The sequence below is a fragment of the Phascolarctos cinereus genome, unplaced genomic scaffold (genome assembly GCF_003287225.1).
Source record: "Phascolarctos cinereus isolate Bilbo 61053 unplaced genomic scaffold, phaCin_HiC Scaffold_4;HRSCAF=312, whole genome shotgun sequence".
In the NCBI taxonomy this organism is placed as follows: domain Eukaryota; kingdom Metazoa; phylum Chordata; class Mammalia; order Diprotodontia; family Phascolarctidae; genus Phascolarctos; species Phascolarctos cinereus.
Genome location: NW_027555847.1, coordinates 183,958,483 through 183,977,779, shown reverse-complemented (window position 1 = coordinate 183,977,779; position 19,297 = coordinate 183,958,483). Strand labels below are relative to the sequence as shown.

At 36.2% G+C, this 19,297-nt stretch overlaps 1 pseudogene; it reads left to right on the top strand.

The window, feature by feature from the left end:
• The window catches only part of LOC110218857 (elongation factor 1-beta pseudogene), a 55,819-nt pseudogene extending 38,846 nt beyond the window's left edge, over nt 1–16,973 (top strand).
• Nucleotides 16,974–19,297: the final 2,324 nt, after the last annotated feature.

The window sequence follows — 19,297 nt, the reverse complement described above, 5'->3', positions numbered from 1 at the left end:
TGCCCAGGAACACACACTAAATAAGTGTGTTAATAATAAACAATATTATTTGCACAGGGGAGGCCTGAGCCAAGGTCCACAAGAAAAGGAGTTGAATAAAGGAGCCAGCTTGTCCATAAAATTCACTTAATTGGAGCTAATAAGAGTCTTCTCCATTCAATCAGCAGATAGAAAGCTTGAGGAAGAATCATATTTATTACAAACGCTAAGTTGTTTCTCTAATTTTTTTCCTGGGATGAGGTTGTTCTGAAGCAAGTAATTCATGTTTTTTTTTCTCTGAATCAGGTGACCTCCTATAGTTGAGACACTGAGGCAAATCTTTTGGGCAGAAGAATTTTTGCAGAGGAGGTGTGATGCATTTGTTTCTTTTTTTTTTCTTACCCTCTCCCTCTCTCTCTTGCCCTCTCTCTCTTCCTCCCTCTCTTCCTTCCTCCCTTTCCTCTCTCCTTTTCCTCTCTCCCTCTCTTTCTCCTTCCTTCTTGCTTCATCCCTCCCTCCTTCTCTCCTTTCTTTCCCTCCTTCCTTCCTTCCTTTCTTCTTTCTTCCTATCTTTCTTTCCCCACATCATTATGTTCCATAGCGTATAACTATTTCTGCCTATTCTATCGAATTCCAGGTCAGCCAAACAGTGAGTACAAAGCCCTTTGGCCTGAAGCAATAACTTTCCCCTGAGTCTCAGTTTCCTCATCTGGGAAATTAGTGGGTTGGATTAGATTATTTCAAAGGTTTTTCCCAGCTCTGCAATTTTATGACTCTAAGGGTTGGGGGGTGGTGTGTATGGAATTAATAGTATTAGAAATACAAGCTTGTAAATAATGTCTTGACTAAGCTTGGTTTCAAAGTTTCCCTTTTCTGTACCTGCCTAACCATCTCTCTTTGAAAACCTTCGTCATGTACATAGTATCATCTCCCCTAGTCAAATCTTGCTCTCAGGAAAAGATATGAAACAGGCATTTACAAATTTGTCAATTTGTTAACACTCTCTAAAGTATTTATATTTTAAGTTGAGTTGTCTTGATAGGTGAATACAAATTCACTTAGCTAACTATATCTAGCCAGCTCTAGATCATATAATGTTTCATATCCAATACAGTACTCTTCCACCACACCCCCTACCCTTGCACGCTTATGTTACCTGGGCATCCTCCCTCTTTCTTTTAATATATTGCTTCAGAAATAGTAATCAAATCCACAAAACTATTGTTTCTTGAAAGAGCCTGTCAACTGACTACCCTAAAGCCTTGTGATTCCCCTGACCATAACTCTTTTCTTTGTCTGCTACTCTCTTATACCTGTTATTTCCCCCATTAGAACAGAAGCTTTTTGAAGGCAAAGGCTGTCTCATTTTTGTATTTGTATTCCTAGCGTTTAGTATAATAACACACAACCCTCTCCCACTCCTACCAAAAGACAATAAAAACTTAGTAAATGCTTTATCAACCATAAAGCCTTATTCAAATTATGGAATGAAAAGGTATTTTCCCTGTTCCTAAAAAGAGATTTTAAGCAGATGGGGACCTATAATTTGTACTGGAAGCAGAATTGAGGAGGGGGAGGCAGATCATGAAGAAAAGGAACTTTCTTTCCACCTTTGACATTATAGCACCTAAACCTATATCTGAGAAACCCGTATGAAGGACCAGCCCAAAAAATTTCCCTTCTTAATTTTAAAAATAGGAACATTATTCACCCAGAGAGAGTGTGGCTTGGCAAACAGTGACCCATGTACCCTGGATGTCATTAAAAATTTCACAAAGATGTTTGTCAGAGAGATAACTATGATATTACTTGCTCAAAGTCCGACTCCATTGCAAAATGCATTCCACAATCTCTTAAACTCTCTCGTATGATTTATCCATCACTCTAACAAAGACCTAGCAATATAATTGTAACAGGTAAAATTTCCAGTACTTGTGTCTATCCTTTCCTCCCTTTCCCTACCCATTATTGTTTGAAGGCTTGATGAATTTCAGATGAAGAGCCAGAGGAAAGAAGCTGTTAGGAAGATCATAGCAATATATTGTATTTATATCACATCTTGTTTCTAATGTTTAGTAAAAGATACAATGGAGAATTCTTTTAATCTGTTATTAGTCATTTCCCCCTTAATTATGGCTCTTATTTGGAGTTTAAATCTAAGCATGGATTTTTAAAAAAGAACTGATTACTAATTTCCCCTATCTACCACTAGTTTTTCTTTTAATACTGTTTTACAAGAAAGACAAAATTGCCAATATAGTGAAAGGAAATAATTAGGGGTGGTTGTAGGGCATTTTCTTTTTTTCGAGGCAGGTTTATCTACTGAAGGAGAAAACACATGAAATGCCAAAACAGTATTAGCCCTGAGAATATATTAACTTGCAATGGGATGCTCAGAGTTCCATGGTAACTATTATTAGTAGAATTCAAAATACATACTTTTTGAATTAAGATTCCAATCTCTTTTTAGGAGACATAGCATCCATAGAATTAGATCAGATGATGAAATAAGAAGGACTATTGCTTTATTATCAGACTATGTCCATAGTTAATGCATTCTTTTAGATATTCTAGTGTTCTTTTCTTTTTCTCTTTTTTATTTCCTTGTTCATTGAAAGAATATGGAATTGCATACTTACTGTCTGTTGGGGGAAAGTGCGTGGTGATAAAGCAGGAAAAGTATTACATTTTACCTCATAAAGTTTATTATGTCCCCAGAGTAAGGCATAAAAATGAAATTTCCTCTATAGCTTCTTCATGAAATAAACTCAGTAGATAAATCTTTTGATGTCTTCATTTAATTAGGTCAGAGCCATCTTCTCCAAGTCAAGTCTTAGAGTGCTATCTGAATCCTCTTACACTGAGTAGGGAGCCACTGATGTTGATCTGGGAATAAGGGATGTGAATAGTATACCTTCATGAGTCTGACCATTCCTGAGTTGCTGAAGCGGGTTTGACCAGCATTGTGCTCTTGTAAAGGTATATACATAGGAAAGGAGACTTTAGACTGTGGAGGATGTAACTGAATAATATATACAGTGATAAACTGGTGGGAAAGAAATCACTGAGTTTTACGACCAATTTTTCATGCTAGTGGCAGCAACTCAGGCTTAGGCTTCTGGAAAAGGTGAATTACTTGCTCAAATCAGGGCCACACATTCTTCTCAACAATCCTTTGATTTCTTTTCTAGCCTATTATACCTCTGAGAGTATGAACAGCAACTAGCTTATTATATTTTACCATGTCTTCTGTACCTTTCCACTTACCATTCCTAGGTCTGACCTGATAAGGAGGCAGAGTAGGTAGCTACTTATGAAATTTGATTTTAGAATTCTCTAGCCAAAATATCTTCCTATATGGATTTGCCAAATTTCTAGGAATGACACAATTAGCAATCAATTCCCTTGGGACTCAAAGGTTTCTTAGCTTTTATGAGTTTCTTTTTGAAATGAAAATACTCTGGAGACTATAATGTGTCCAGCTATTATCAGTAACAATTTAATAGGGATTAGTTAACATTGAACATAGAGTTAAGCTTGGAGACATACCTAAAATATCAAATATGGAAGCAAGAAAAGTTGGAGTATAAGAGCCGAAGGATTCAGCAGGAAGGGAAGCAGGCAGTAGAGCTTGTCATAGAAGGTATGAGAAGGGGATCTAGGGGTTGTGTGGTCATGATGGATTTAAACCCATGAATCACAGCTGAATCCTGATGACCATGGAGTTGTACAAGAAATGTCAGCTATTAGAATCTATTCAAAGACATTGAATTCAATAAGGCATTGCCATTAAAGGGAGATAGTAGAAGAGGACTTTGAATCTTTTCTTGAGATAAGAATGATATGAAGTCCTATTGTGGTAGCTTATGTCCCCCATACCAATATTTTGGGTCTTTCTGTGTCTATCTCTAGATGGCTCAAAGGAAAGGACATTCCCTTGCGGACAAACTTAGAGAAGAAATGATGGCAATTCCTCATTCATACTTTGCTTTCATTTGATTCAATGCATTGCATGAGTTGTAGACTGTGGAGCTTTCTTCTACTGCTGGTTGAGTTAAGACTTTTCCTTTACCTGAATTCATCAAATAGATTGGCTTTTGTTAACCGTTATGTGAAAGGGTTAATGTCATTTGCTGGGGCAAAGAGCTAGTGGAATTCAAATAAAGAAGATATAATGCAAAAAAAGAAAAAGAAAAGGAAAATAAATGTCAGCTATTCTGCCTGCCCAAGGCTTCAATTAAATTCCAGAAGGCAGATGAAATGACATCTTCTCCATTTACCACTAGGGGACTGTGGGTTTTAATAGTGCTTGTGTTCCATTCCCATCGAAGTGAGGTATTAATAATAATTTTTAATTATATTTGATTAATAGTTCTCCCATTGGGTGTAAGATAACCCAGCTAACCAAGAGAGTTCCAGGTATCACCTGAAGGGAAAATTCACTGATGTCTCTGATGTAGCAAGATGTGAATGGCGAAATGATTAAACCTCTCCATGTTGCCTGCTTCCCAAAATTTCTCTCTTCAGGAGGGCTGAAGAGAGATCGGAATGGTGTGTCCTCTAGAAGAACCAAGATTTCTCTTCTCTCCCACTCTTGCCAACTTTCCCTGGCCCTCATCCAGGTATAGGGCACTGAGTAGTCAGTCTCCACCAATGAGGAGAAAATCCCATATAACTGGAACTTTGAACCAAGGATTACACTTGGTTACTCTGTCAGAAACTTCTCAAACTTTCTCATTTACAATAGCATATCTTTTTGAAGCTGGGTTTTCAGCACTTGGTGGGATAAAAGGCAAATACCATGCTAAAATCAATGTGCAACAAGAAACAAGAGTGGTGGTGTTCAATATAATTCTAAGGTTGGAGAAGCTGTATAGTACCCAACAGGCATATACATTCCATTAGTGATAGTGGTTATTTAAGAATGAAATAAAAATATTATTTTCTTTCAATGTATGTGTATTATTTTTCAAATGGCTACTAAGTTGTTAGGACATAAATACTTATTAAGTTATTTGGAACTACTACTTAATAAATGGAATTGTTAAGTATTTCTTTTGGCCTAAAGGAGTTATGAAAAAAATTACCAAGACATTAAGAGAGCCTCAAACCAAGAAAGTTTGGGAACCTCTGAAAGCAAAGCTCTTAAGAAATGGGACAGAGGATAAATTCCTAGGGGTGCCTTTTGCTGAGTTATGTTCTGTAATAAGGTCACAAGAAAAGGGCAGCCGGGTAGTGCACAGTAGATAGAGAGTTGGGCCTGGAGTCAAGAAGACTCATCTTTCTGAGTTCAGATCTGGCCTCAGACACTTCCTAGCTTGTGTGACCCTGGGCAAGTCACTTAACCCTGTTTGCTTCAGTTTCCTCATCTACAAAATGAGTTAGAGAAGGAAATGGCAAATCACTCCAGTATCTTTGCCAAGAAAACCCCAAATGGGGTTTCATGAAGAGTCGGGCATGACTGAACAACAAACAGGAAGATCACAAGCATAATAACTACTCTCCTGTAAGCAGAATAAAAATGGACTCTGCTGGTTGAGTGTCTACCTAATGGAGTATGTAATTAACCCATATAAAGGAATCAGATACAGATAAATGAAGATTGCTGAGACTCTTGCCCATCTGTTTCTCAATTTTTTTTTATTGTGAATGCAAAGGAGAAGCAGTCTGCAAGGGACTGAGTGTTGGACTTAGGCTCATAGGATCATAGATTTAGAGTTGTAAGGTGTTTCAGGGACTATGTACTTCAACTTAGAGTGAGGAAGATCTAGGTTCAAATCCTGTCACTTGTTTAGGAGCCATACGACCTAGGGCAAATCACTTGAACCTCTGTGATTCTCAGGAAACTTTTTTATTGGAATATTTAAAAAACTATAAGCTTTCCCCCCAAATATATAGCACACTATCTCAGTAACAAAAAATAAAAAAGAGAGAGATAAGGCACCTCAGAAAAAAACAACTACAAAAGAGTCTGACTGTAAATACAATGTTTCTCATTCATACCTCATCTTTCCAAAGAAAGGGAAGGATCTATTTTCTCATCCTTATTTCAGGGTTAAGGCTGGTCATTGTAATTGTACACTGTAGACTTTTTGTTATTGTTCATTCCATTCATATTGTCACAGTCATTTTATGGTGTTTTCCTAGTTTCGTTATTTCACCTGGCATCAGTTGATATAAATCTTCCTATGTTTCTCTGTATTCTTCATATTCATCATCCATTAAAGTACAATAATGTTCGCTTTCATTCATGTATCAGAATCTATTTACTTTCTTTTCAATTCTTTACTACCACCCAAAGTGCTATGGTGAATAGTTTGGTATATATGAGAAATGGCTTTCTGACTTTGACTTACTAAGATTATATACTTAGCAGCAGGATCTTTGCATCCAATGTTATTTTAATCACTTTCTTAGTAGTGTACTTTGACGTTGCTTTCCAGAATAGTTTCAATCACTTTCCTGGCATAATTGAAATTGCTTTCCAGAAACATTTTATGGCTTTATATAGTAGTAGGGTTGTGATCTGCCTTTGTGGGGGCAGATCCTTCCTGCATTGAGGAAATCGCAGGCAATTGACATTGATGATTGTATCTCTGCATCTCAGATGTTAATAATTTTTCTCCGTTGGATGCTAAAGTGTTGATGATAGTTATTTCTTGATCTCTTGACTGACAAATAGCAGCTGTCCATTCAGCCAGTGAACAGTGAATAGCAGATGAAAAGTTAGGATGCTTGAGACTTTAGAATAAAAATGTAACTGTATCCTAGCTATGCAAATTACTATAGTTTCAAGTTCTCATAGAATCATAAGATTTAGAGCAGGGAGGGACTAATCCATTGCCCATATGTTTCATAGGAAGTTATTTAGATCTAGAGAGTTAAAGTCACTTATCCATATTCACTCAGGGAAAAAGTGTCAGTTATACTTCAAGCCAGATCTATTGCTCACAGTGTCTCTAGAGCTGTGCCTGGTATCTTCAATCAACAAGCATTTAATAAGCACAAATATGTGCCACGCACTGTGCTAGGTTCTAATAGGTGGAATGTTGGGTAGAGTGGGGGGCTGGAGTTTGGAAGAACTGAGTTCAAAAGCTGCTTCAGGTACTGGCTATGGGATCCTACAAAAAGTCATTTATCCTCTCAGCCTTAGTTTCCTCATGAGTAAAACCTATCTCAGAGAGTTGTTATGAGGATCAAATTAACTTTTATATAAATACCTACATATTTACATAGTATATCCAGATACATCACATGCATATCACTTTTCAAACTATATAAATACCAGCTATTACTACTGATAAATTTTAAGGAGTCTAAAGTAGATAAAACTATAAATACCAAATTATTCAAGAATATTATTGCCAGTAACTTCAAATCAGATTTGAGCATTATCTGTTCAACATGTCACTCTTACAATTTATTAATGATCAAACTGGACCAGAGAACTGTTATCTACCTAAGTGCTATATGGTATGAATTGTGGAATATCATGATTTTAAGAGAATCATAATTACACATGATCCAAGTAGGAATGGAAAAGTATATCACAGGTATAAGAAGGCTGACTCATATTACCAACATTAACTTACATGTGAGAAGTATCATAAAATCAGTGAATAAACATTTATTAAGTATTTACTGTGCCAAGCACTGTGCTAAGCATTGAGGATACAAAGAAAGGCAAAAGACAGTCTCTACTCTCAAGAAGCTCAGAGTCTGATGGTGAGCACAACATGCAAAGAGCAATATACAAACAGTCTATATACAGGATAAATTGGAGACAACAAATAGAGAGAGGGAAGGCACTAGAATTAAGGGGGGTTGGGAAAGGTTTCATATAGAAGGGAGAATTTGTTGTTTTTCATCCTTTGTTTTCAAAGAGGACCAATGACAGAAGCAGAGTTGCACAGTCATTAGCCTCACTCTCTCTTCCAGAGTCATCAAAATCCAGTGGCAGGACAAAAGTCAAAATGATTGGTGATGGCTTGGGATTTTAAGGAAGCCAGAGAAGAGGCACAGATGAGGAGGGAAATCAGTCCAGACAGTGAAAATGCCCAAAGTCCGGAAATAGAGTGTCTTGCTTGAGGAAAAGTACAGGGGTCAATATCACTAGATTGAAGAGTACATCAGGGGTAGCAGGGATATAAGAAGACTGGAAAGCTAGAGAGGGGTCAGGTTATGAAGAGCTTTGAATAACAAACCCAGAATTTTTATTTGGTGTGTGTGTCTCTGTGTGTGTCTGTGTGTGTGTCTGGGTGTGTGTGTTGTTTTAGTGAGGCAACTGGGGTTAAGTGACTTGGCCACAGTCACACAGCTAGGAAGTATTATGTGTCTGAGGCTGGATTTGAACTCAGATCCTCCCGACTCCAGGGCTGGTTCTCTATCCACTGCCCCACCTAGCTGCCCACAAACCCAGAATTTTTATATGTGATCTTGGTAGGGAGCCACTGGAATTTATTGAGTAGGGGTGGGGTGATCTGGTTAAAATTGCTTTAGGAAGATCACTCTGAAAGCTGAATGGAACATGAGATGGAGTGAGGAAAGCCTTGAGGTACGAAAACCGACAAGAAAGCTGTTATAAAAGTCTAGGCATGAGGTGATAAGGACCTGCAATAGGATAGTAGCATTGTCAGAGAACAGAAGGGGGCATAATATGATAGAGGTATTAATGAAAGGTAAAATCAACAGTACTTGTTGAAAGTTACATGCCATCAAAAGCAAGCATGACCAGAAAAGGATGTGGGATATACACATCATACTGAGTGTGGGATAACTGATATTGCATTGGTGTCTATGAATTATTAAAAGAAATAAAGAAACAGTCTAGCAGATTGGGTGCCTCCTTTATGGTGGATTCATGAAAGGATATCAATATGAATCACACAGTATGACAGGGTGTGAATAAACTATAACAGTGGAAGGAGACCCACACTGATAGATCACAGATGAACTAGAAAACTGAAATAAATTTAGTGTTCAACTTACCTTTGAACATTTAGTTACAGATGTAACTTTAGAGAGAATTAATACAATGTTCAGGTTATCTCTCTAGTTAGCTGAAAGCAGTTAATCTTCAAACATTCTTGTCTTTCTTCAAGGCTCAATCTAATGGATGAAGATACTGAGACAATGTTATTTTCTCTTTTATTTGGAGTTTTTCATACTGTGAGACATGTTCCAATGGGAATGCAAAAAATCTGCTTAGTGGGGCGGGAATGAAATAGTGGCCAGCATTATTGGCTGTTTTAGGGCCACTCCTGCATAAATATGTAATCCTTTACAAATGAAAACAGAGATCAATTGGAAGTTGACAAAAAACCCAAAACAAAACAAAAAAAGAAAGTTCACAAAAGAAAGATTAACAGTGAATTTACTCCAATTGGCAGTGAATGTATCACAGTAGTTACTTAACCCAGAATGGGTAAGCAAAATAAAATTTGAGTTAGCTTGTGTAGAATTTCAATATGGAGACAATGTATCAGTCAATGTGGGCTCATGACACAAATGGAATTTGTTTAGGGGATTTAAAAAAAACCAAACTTTCCTTTGGATTCTTGGTGAAACTGGAGACAGTTGACATTGTTTTGTCTTAGACACATACTTTATGTTTTTGAGAGGTCATTGGGATCAGAGAAAAAAAAGTCTAGTTTTCCATCTTGTTGCTCACATGACCTGGAAAGATGGAGTATGTTTTAAGATGCTTTTGAGAAATACGAGTGAAGGGCCATATGCAGTTTTAAAAGTTGTTACAAGACTAATCAATTTTTATTAAAAACCAAAACCAAAACAGTCCATTAAACAAAAGGCTCTTGGACAAGTCATGATAGTATGGGGGTAAAGTCAAAGGCATTTCTATATTATTGTGAAATATGCTGGCTTTCTCATGACAAAATGCTTTCAAGGATATTTGAACTAAAATAAGCAATTGTCTTTTTCCAAGTGATAACAGTTTCCTTCTCAGTTTCCTCATTTGTGAAATAAGGGGGAACAGACTAGATCAACAAGGTCTGAGAATTCTGTTCCATTCAGAAGTCCTATCCTTTCTGATCCTGAAGTCTATCATTAATTTATAAGCCAATAAGGACCAGTTTCCAATAGGAACTGTATCAAAATCTATATCTACCTATATGCATATATATATCTATATATTCATATTGATCTACCTATAGTTATGGGCTATATAATTTATAAATATTTCTATCTAAACACTACATTTTGAGCAACATTTTCAAAATTAGAGTAAAAGATCTACAGGTATAGATAGCAAAATATTATGTAATTATATATATATAATATATATATATATTATATATATATAAAACATATATACTTCTTGTCAAAATTATACAATTTCAAAAAAAGCATTCTCTCTTTTTTGGAGAAGCATTTTTGACCCAGGTAGACTAGACTGATTTGGTATAAAGGACAAAGCCTTTTTTTTTTCCTCTCCTGGGTAAAAGTTTAGCCTGAAAATAAGAGCAAATCTCTTGGGGAAATTTGTTGGTAAAAAGCATGATCTCTTTGAAAGCTTTGTGTGCTTTAAGTTGTCCTGGTTGTCATTCCCTAAAGTCAAGAATATGAAGGAAAACTTTGTCAACAACCTGGCTAGATTCCTTGGGATAATTTTCACTAGTGGAATATATTTTTCTCCAAGATTTTTTGAAAGTAAGGAAAGAATAACTATTGTAGGTATACTATTGATGAGGGGATTATCACCATTATTTCCTAATACCTTCTATTATTCTTTTCAGACAGGGTGGAAACCACTTAAAAGATGATATTTTGAATAATGGAGGTGAAGTAAAGAGGATTACTCTTTTTCTCTAGTTTGAGGAAAAAGTAACCCAATATTCATAAATTGTAGCATCATAAAATTGTACAGTCAAAAGAGAATTCATGGATCACTTAGTTTAATACATATACAAATTGTGAATGCTATCTACAAAATTCATGACAGCTGGTTATCCAGGAGCCCATTTAAACATTTTTGACGACAGGAAACTTACTACATGGTAAGGGAACATAACTTACTTTTTAGTTCTAATTATTAATATTTTTCCCCTTTTGTGCCTTCCTGTAACATACATCTATTAGTCCTACTTGTATTACCTGAGGCCAAATAAGACTAATTACACTTTTACATGACCATACTTTAATTATTGGAACATTGCTATCATGATCTTCCTAGGACTCCCTGGTTTCTTCTCCAGCATAAACACCCCTTGTTCCTTAAATTGATCCTACTCCTCTCATCGTCTGGACACACTCCAGTCTGTCAATATCTTCATCAAAATATGGCACCCAGAATTGAATACCATCTTCCAGATGTCATCTGACTATTGTGAGATTATCACTTCCTCAATGTGAATGCTATACTTTCACAAATGCAGAATAAGGTCATGTTATTTTGTCTGTAATATTATACCATTGGATCATATTGTATATCGTTAGAACCCCTAGAAATTTCTCACATTAACTTCTTTTTACCCACCTTAACACCTGTCCTCTACTTAGTGCAATTTAGTTATTTTTACTCTTATGTTAATTACTAACTTCACTTTTCCATTCTAGCTTGTTGATAACATCTTATAGCTTAAATACATCACTTACTATATCAGGTATTCCTAATTTGATAAGTATGACTTCTATTTTTTTCATCCAAGTAATTAATAAAAATTATGGACAAAATAGGTCTAAGGACAGCTAAAGGCTTGCTGTGCTCCACTAGAGACTTCCATCCAGGCTGACAGTGATTTGCTAGTCAAACTATTTGGTCTGGCCAATTTTTCTGAACCCACTTAACTATATTATTACCCACCTCACATCTCCCCATTTTGTCCATAAGAATATCTTGGAAGACTACTAAAAGCCAGATAAAATATATTTATAGTATTCCATAGTACACACAAAGTCTAACATCCTCAGGAAAAATGATAAGCCAGCAATTATCAAACATTTTGGTCTCAGGAGCCCTTTATATACTTTTTTTAAATTTATTTTTAGTTTGCAACATTCGCTTCCATAAGTTTTTGAGCTTTTAATTTTCTCGCCCTCCTTACCCTCCCCCCTCCATAAGTTGCTGTGCAATCTGATATAGGCTCTACATATACATTCATATTGAACATATTTTCACATTAATCATGTTGTAGAGAAGAATTAGAACCAATGGGAGAACCACAAGAAAGAAGAAACAAAACAAAACAACAACCAAAAAAAAAAAAGAGAGAGAGAGCACATAGTATGCTTCTATCTGCGTTCAGACTCCATAGTTCTTTCTCCATAGTTCTTTCTCTGGATGTGGACAGCATTTTCTATCAGGAGTCTTTTGGAATTGTCTTAGATTCTTGCACTGCTGAGAAGAGCCAAGTCTATGAAAGTTAGTCATTGCACAATGTGGCTGTTACTGTGTACAGTGTTCTCCTGGTTCTGCTCACTTCACTCAGCATCTTCTAGCCCATAGTATTCCATTACATTCATATACCACAACTTGTTCAGCCATTCGGGCATCCCCTCAATTTACAATTCTTGGCCACCATAAAAAAGAGCGGCTATAAATATTTTTGACATGTGGATACTTTCCCCATCTGTATGATCTCTTTGGGATACAGATCTAGAAGTGGTGTTGCTGGGTCTAAGGATATGCACAGTTTTATCGCCCCTTGCGCATAGTTCCCAATTGCTTTCCAGAATGGTTGGATTGGTTCACAACTCTACCAACAATGTATTAGTGTTCCAGTTTTCCCACATCTTCTCCAACATTTATCATTTCCCTGTTTTGTCATGTTAGCCAATCTGATAGGTGTGATGTGATACCTCAGAGTTGTTTTGATTTGCATTTTTCATAAGACTATGGATAGCTTTAATTTCTTACTCTGAAAACTGCCTGTTCATGTCCTTTGATCATTTATCAATTGGGGAATGACTTGTATTTTTCCTCAGTTCTCTATATATTTTAAAAATGAGGTCTTTATCAGAGACATCGGTTGTAAAAATTCTTTCCCAGCTTTCTGTTTCCTTCTAATCTTGGTTGCATTGGCTTTGTTTGGGCAAAAACTTTTCAATTTAATATAATCAAAATCATCCATTTGTATTTCATAATGTTCTCTATCTGTTGTTTGGTCATAAATTCTTCCCTTCTCCATAGATCTGACAGGTAAACTTTTCCTTGCTCTCCTAGTTTGTTTATAGTATCAGTCTATATCTAAATCATGTACCCATTTAGACCTTATTTTGATATATGGTGTAAGATTTTAGTCTATGCCTAGTTTCTTTTCCAGTTTTCCCAGCAGTTTTTGTTAAACAGTGAGTTCTTATCCCAGAATCTGGGGTCTTTGAATTTACCAAACAGTAGATAACTATAGTTATTGACTACTGTGTCTTGTATATGTAACTTATTCCACTGATTCACCACTCTCTTTCTTAGCCAGTACCAAGTAGTTTTGATGATTGCTGCTTTATAATACAATTTAAGATCTGGTACAACTAGGCCACCTTTCTTTGCATTTCTTTTCATTAATTCCCTTGATATTCTGGATCTTTTGTTCTTCCAGATGAATTTTATTATTTTTTCTAGCTCTATAAAATATTTTTTGGTAGTTTGATTGGTATGGCACTGAATTAGTAAATTAATTTAGGTAGAATTGTCATTTTAATTATATTAGCTTTACCTACCCATAAGCAACTGATATTTTCCAATTATTTAGATCTGACTTTATTTGTGTGAAAAGTGTTGTAATTGTGTTTATATAGTTCCTGGATTTGTTTCAGCAGGTAAACTCCCAAATATTTTATAATGTCTACAGTAACTTTAAATGGAATTTCTCTTTGTATCTCTTGCTGTTTGGGCTGTTAGTAATATATAGAAATGCTAATGATTTACATGGGTTTATTTTATATCCTGTAAGTTTGTTAAATTTGTTTATTATTTCAAGTAATCTTTTACTTGATTCTCTAGGATTCTCTAAGTATACCATCATATCATCTGCAAAGAGTGATAGCTTTGTTTCTTTGCCTATTCTAATTTCTTCAATTTCTTTTTCTTCTATTATTGCTAAAGCTAGGATAATAAAAGAATAACAGTGGTGATAATGAACATCCTTGTTTTACCCTTGATCTTATTGGAAATGCTTCTATCCTATCCCCATTACATATGATGCTTGCTGATGGTTTTAGATAGATGTTACTTATAATTTTAGGGAAGACACCATTTATGTCTATGCTCTATAGTGTTTTTAATAAGAATAGGTGTTATATTTGTCAAAAGCTTTTTCTGCATCTATGGAGATAATCATATGATTTCTTTTGGTTTTGTTATTGATATGGTCAATTATGCTGATAGTTTTCCTAATATTGAACCAGCCCTGCATTCCTGGTATAAATCCTACCTGGTCATAGTGTATTATCTTCAAGATAAGTTGCTGTAATATCTTTGCTAATACTTTATTTAAAATTTTTGCATCTATATTCATTAGGGAAATTGGTCTACAATTTTTTTTCTCTGTTTTGGCTCTTCCCGATTTATGTATCAGCACTATATTTGTACCTATGATTTGTTGTTTGACCCACTCATTCTTTAGGATTAGATTATTTAGTTTCCAATTAATTTTTAGTCTATCTTTCCATGGCCCTTCATTACATGTAATTTTTATTGCATCATGATCTGAAAAGGATGCATTTAATATTTCTGCCTCTCTGCATTGGATAGTGAGGTTTTTATATCCTAATACATGGTGAATTTTTGCATAGGTGCCATGTACCACTAAGAAAAAGCTATATTCCTTTCTATCCGCATTCAATTTTCTCCAGAGGTCTACTGTATCTAACTTTTCTAAAATTCTATTCACTTCCTTACCTTATTGTTGATTTTGTGATTAGATTTATCTACTTCTGAGGGGGAGGGGTTGAGGTCCCCCACTCGTGTAGCTTTATTGTCTATTTCTTCCTGTAACTCCCTTAATTTCTCCTCTAAGAATTTGGATGCTATACCACTTGGTGCATATATATTGATTAATGATATTACTAAATTGTCTATGGTACCTTTTAGCAGGATGCAGTTTCCTTCCTTATCTGTTTTAATTAGACCTATTTTTGCTTTTGCTTTGTCTGAGATCAGGATTGCTACCCTGCTTTTTTTTACTTCAATTGAAGCATAATATATTCTGCTCTAGCCTTTTACCTTTATTCTGTGTATATCTCTCTGCTTCAGATGTTTCTCGTAAACAACATATTACAGGATTATGGTTTTTAATCCACTCTGCTATCTGTTTCTATTTTATGGAAGAGTTCATCCAATTCACATTCACAGTTATGATTACTACCTGTGTCTTTCTCTCTATCCTATTTTCTCCCCATTTATGCTTTTCTCTCTCCTTTCTTCCTTTCCCTCCTCACTAGAGTTTTGCTTTTGACAACTCAATTTATACTCCCTTCTATAAGCTCCCTCCCTTTTCTTCCCCCTTTCCCTTACTGCTTCTCTCCCTTCTATCTACACCTTCCCTTTTCTTTCCTTTTCCCGCTCCTTCTTCCTAGAGAGTCAGTTAAATTTCTATACCTAATTGATTATGTTATTCCCTCTTTGAGCTGAATCTGATGACAGTAAGATTCAAACAGTGCTCATCTCCTGTCCTTCCTTCCCTCTACTGTAATATGTTTTTGTGCCTCTTCATGTGATATTATGGGGTGATATTTTCTGGGTTTTTAGTGGTCAATAAGAGAGAGTGAGAGCAACTTACTTCTTACTCCACCATATAGGTTCCCGGAAGTCTCTCCCTCTACACTCTTAAAAATTATTGAGGACCTGAAACAGTTGTTGTTTTGTGGGTTATGTCTATCAACATTTATTGTATTAGAAATTAAAATGTCTTAATAGTATTATAAAAATAGTTTTGAACTTGTGGAACCCTGGAGTGGGTCTCCATAATTCTCAGGGCTCCCCAGACCACACATTGAGAACTTGTGGGTTAGCTTTACATGATTTGTTTTTAATAAATATTCTGTGTCTTTTAGTGATAACTTCTTTCTCTTCTAAGTGTTTAAAAACAATCTCTTTAGTAATTTAGAATTTTATTAGGTAAAATTCTTGTTAAACTTATAGAATTTTACAAATAAATTATATCAAGTACATTAACCCACTGTTTGGAGTATCTATTCTTTTTCCCTTTCATTAAGAAAGTTGAGACACACCCTTTTTTCATTGGGCGGGGAGCTAGCATGAGCATGCTGTACTCCTTTCCTGCTCTGTGCTCAGCTCCTCTGTCGCTGCCATTGCCCACTACCCAGTTCCTCCCACAACGGCATTGGCTTCAGAGATTTCAAGACATCCACTGGCCTGCAGCACCTCAACGACTTCCTGGCAGACAAGAGTTACGTGGAGAGGTATATGCCATCCAGGCTGACATTGTAGTATTTAAAGTCATCTTGAGCCCACCACCTGCCACTTGTACCATGCTCTCTGTTGGTATAATCATATTAAATCCTATGAGAAGCAAAAGCTTGCCAGGAATAAAGAAGGGTTTGGGCAAATATGGGCCTGCTGATGTAGAAGATACCACAGGAAGTGGTGGAGCTACAGATAGCAAAGATGATGATGACATTGAGCTCTTTGGGTCTGATGATGATGAGGAAAGTGAAGAAGCAAAGAGGCTACAAGAAAAATGCCTTGCTCAGTATGAATCAAGGAAATAAAAAAAACCCTTGCAATTGTTGCCAAGTCTTCCACCTTACTGGATGTAAAACCTTGGGATGATGAGACAGATATGGCAAAATTGAGGGAATGTGTCATAAGCATTCAGGCAGATGACTTGGCATGGGGATCTTCTAAACTAGTTCCAGTGAGATACAGCATCAAGAACCTTCAGATACAATGTGTAGTTGAAGATGATAAAGTTGGGACAGATATACTAGACTATGTGCAATCCATGGATGTTGCTGCCTTCAACAAGATCTATAACCTACCATCCTCAAAAATTGCATTTAAATCAAAATATTTGTGAGCAAAAAGAAAGAAAGAAAGTAGAGACATTTGCCTGTTTCACTCAAGATACTTCTCCCATTTGCCATAGCTCTTCAAAGATTATCGACAGTTATTGACAGTCAATGGCAGCTAGGTGGTACAGTGGATAGAACATCAGCCATGGAATCAGGAGGACCTGAGTCCAAATTTGGGCCCAGACATTTCCTAATTGTATAACCCTGGACAAGTCACTCAACCCTGTTTGCTTTGCTTCCTCATCCATAAAATAAGCTGAAGAAGGAAATAACAATTCACTCCAGTTAGTTTTTGAAGAGGACCAATGACATCAGGAGGGTGATGTCTTGACTTGCAAGTGAATTGGATATAAGTGAGGCAGAGTTATGCAAAGTCATTAGCCTTACTCTCTCCTCTATCAGAGTCCAGTGGCAACACATAGGTCAGGACTATGAAATGAAACAACTTGACAGTAACGTAGTCAGTCATAAGTTCTTTCAATGCCTTAGGATGTAGTTCATCTTGGGCAGATAATTCAAAGTCTTTGAAAGCAGCTAAGGGCTTGACTACCATCTCCTCTTATGTCTTAGATTTCAATGCCTTCTTGACCATTTTCATTCTTTTCTTTCTTGTCCTAAGATCATTCTTCTTGATAGACAGAACAGAAACAAAATGGAAGCTAAACAGATCTGTCTTCTTGTCATCATCCATTACCATCCCCACTCCCAAACCCCCATTCCACATGCCGGTAATCTTCCATCCTTGATGTTCCTGCCCCTTAAATGACTTTTTAAAAATCTTCTTTTCATTTGTTTTGGGAATTTATTGCAAAGCTCACATAGCATGGGCTTTGTAGCATCCCCCAAATTGTTCTCATAGTATCATGCCACTCTTTTGTGGTTACCTACAGGTGCTTGCTCTTGTTTTCATTCTTCTGTGTATTCGGTAAAAACAAGAATTCATTGAAAGGCACCGGTCAGCCACATTGACCTTTTAGCTGCTTCCCCTCTCCTATGCCAAATCTGCCTTTTTATTTCATGGCAATCAGTTGAAATTGTTCCAGAGTTTCATTCCCAAGAGACTTCCATTCCTCTAAAATGTATTTTCTTCTTACTTTATCTATAAACTCTTGGATATCTGCTTGAACATCTAGGGTACATGTAAAATATGCTCATGATTCTCTTCTTTGTCTATTACAAATGTTGACAACTGGGGTTACAGCCTCCAAAGGTTCCCACCATTTCTACCCCACACATTGGTTCCTATTTGTCAGAATCAGAAACTGTTAATTAGAATGGAATAATGAAAATCATTTAGCTGTATACTAGCTTAACTCTCACTGGGATGTGATATGTTATGGAGTCACAAAGTGTGTGGATAAAAGATTACTCTTACCCAAAATAAAGGTTGGATCCATTCCTAAGTATGAAAGTAGAATAGCATAGAAAGTAGAATAGTTAACCTGTAGTCCTTATTTTGATAATTGTATTTCAACATCATCCTATATGTTTTATTATGTACTTTTGAAAACATTATTCAGAGAATGGGTCCATAAGCTTTGTCAGAATGCCAAAAAGGTCCATGTCACAAAAAGATTAAGAATCTTTATTTGAAAAATTGATAATAGATTCTATTCCAGAGTCACCCTTGGGAGGCCTAATGCCATAACCATACTGGTTTTATCTTGTGAAGTTTGTAGCCAAGTGATCTATTTGGGAATAATTTTGGAATGAATTTTATCTTATGAAAGCTCATAGAGCTTTTGGGGCCATTCTGGGCCAATTTTTAAAAAGATCTTTGCCGGCCTGTTCTTATATTCCTTAGACTCCCATGGAAAAGATGCAACTTAGATTGGAGGTGGAGAAAAGTTTTCTTTCAGCCTAGTTTGTGCTAGACTAACATATACCACATGGCTCATTGCATCACCCTCATGGCTCATCATTTCCTGGCATGCATTGATATAGTGTATGTCACTTGTTTCCTACACCTGGGTGACAAGCTATTACTACACAAACATGTGGCTTCTCCACAGGAAAATAAATGTCCTACTTCTGATCCCATTTTAAAGCCTTCCAGAGGAGACGAAAATTCCCAATTTTGGGAAGAATATAAACATCAATAAATAAATTCATTGCTTAAGACCACTGGGAGACTTCCTAGGGAAAGAGGAAAGAAATTAAGCCCAGAAAGGAATAGGATAGTGAGAGAAATTTCCTAACTGATTAAATAGACTGTTAGGAGAGCTTTTTAAAGAAAATAGGAGATGCCTCTAGGGTTTGGCCATAAGATTTCCAGTAGACTGGAAAAAGAAAGTGCACCAAACAATGGGCTATAGAAAGAAGTTTGATG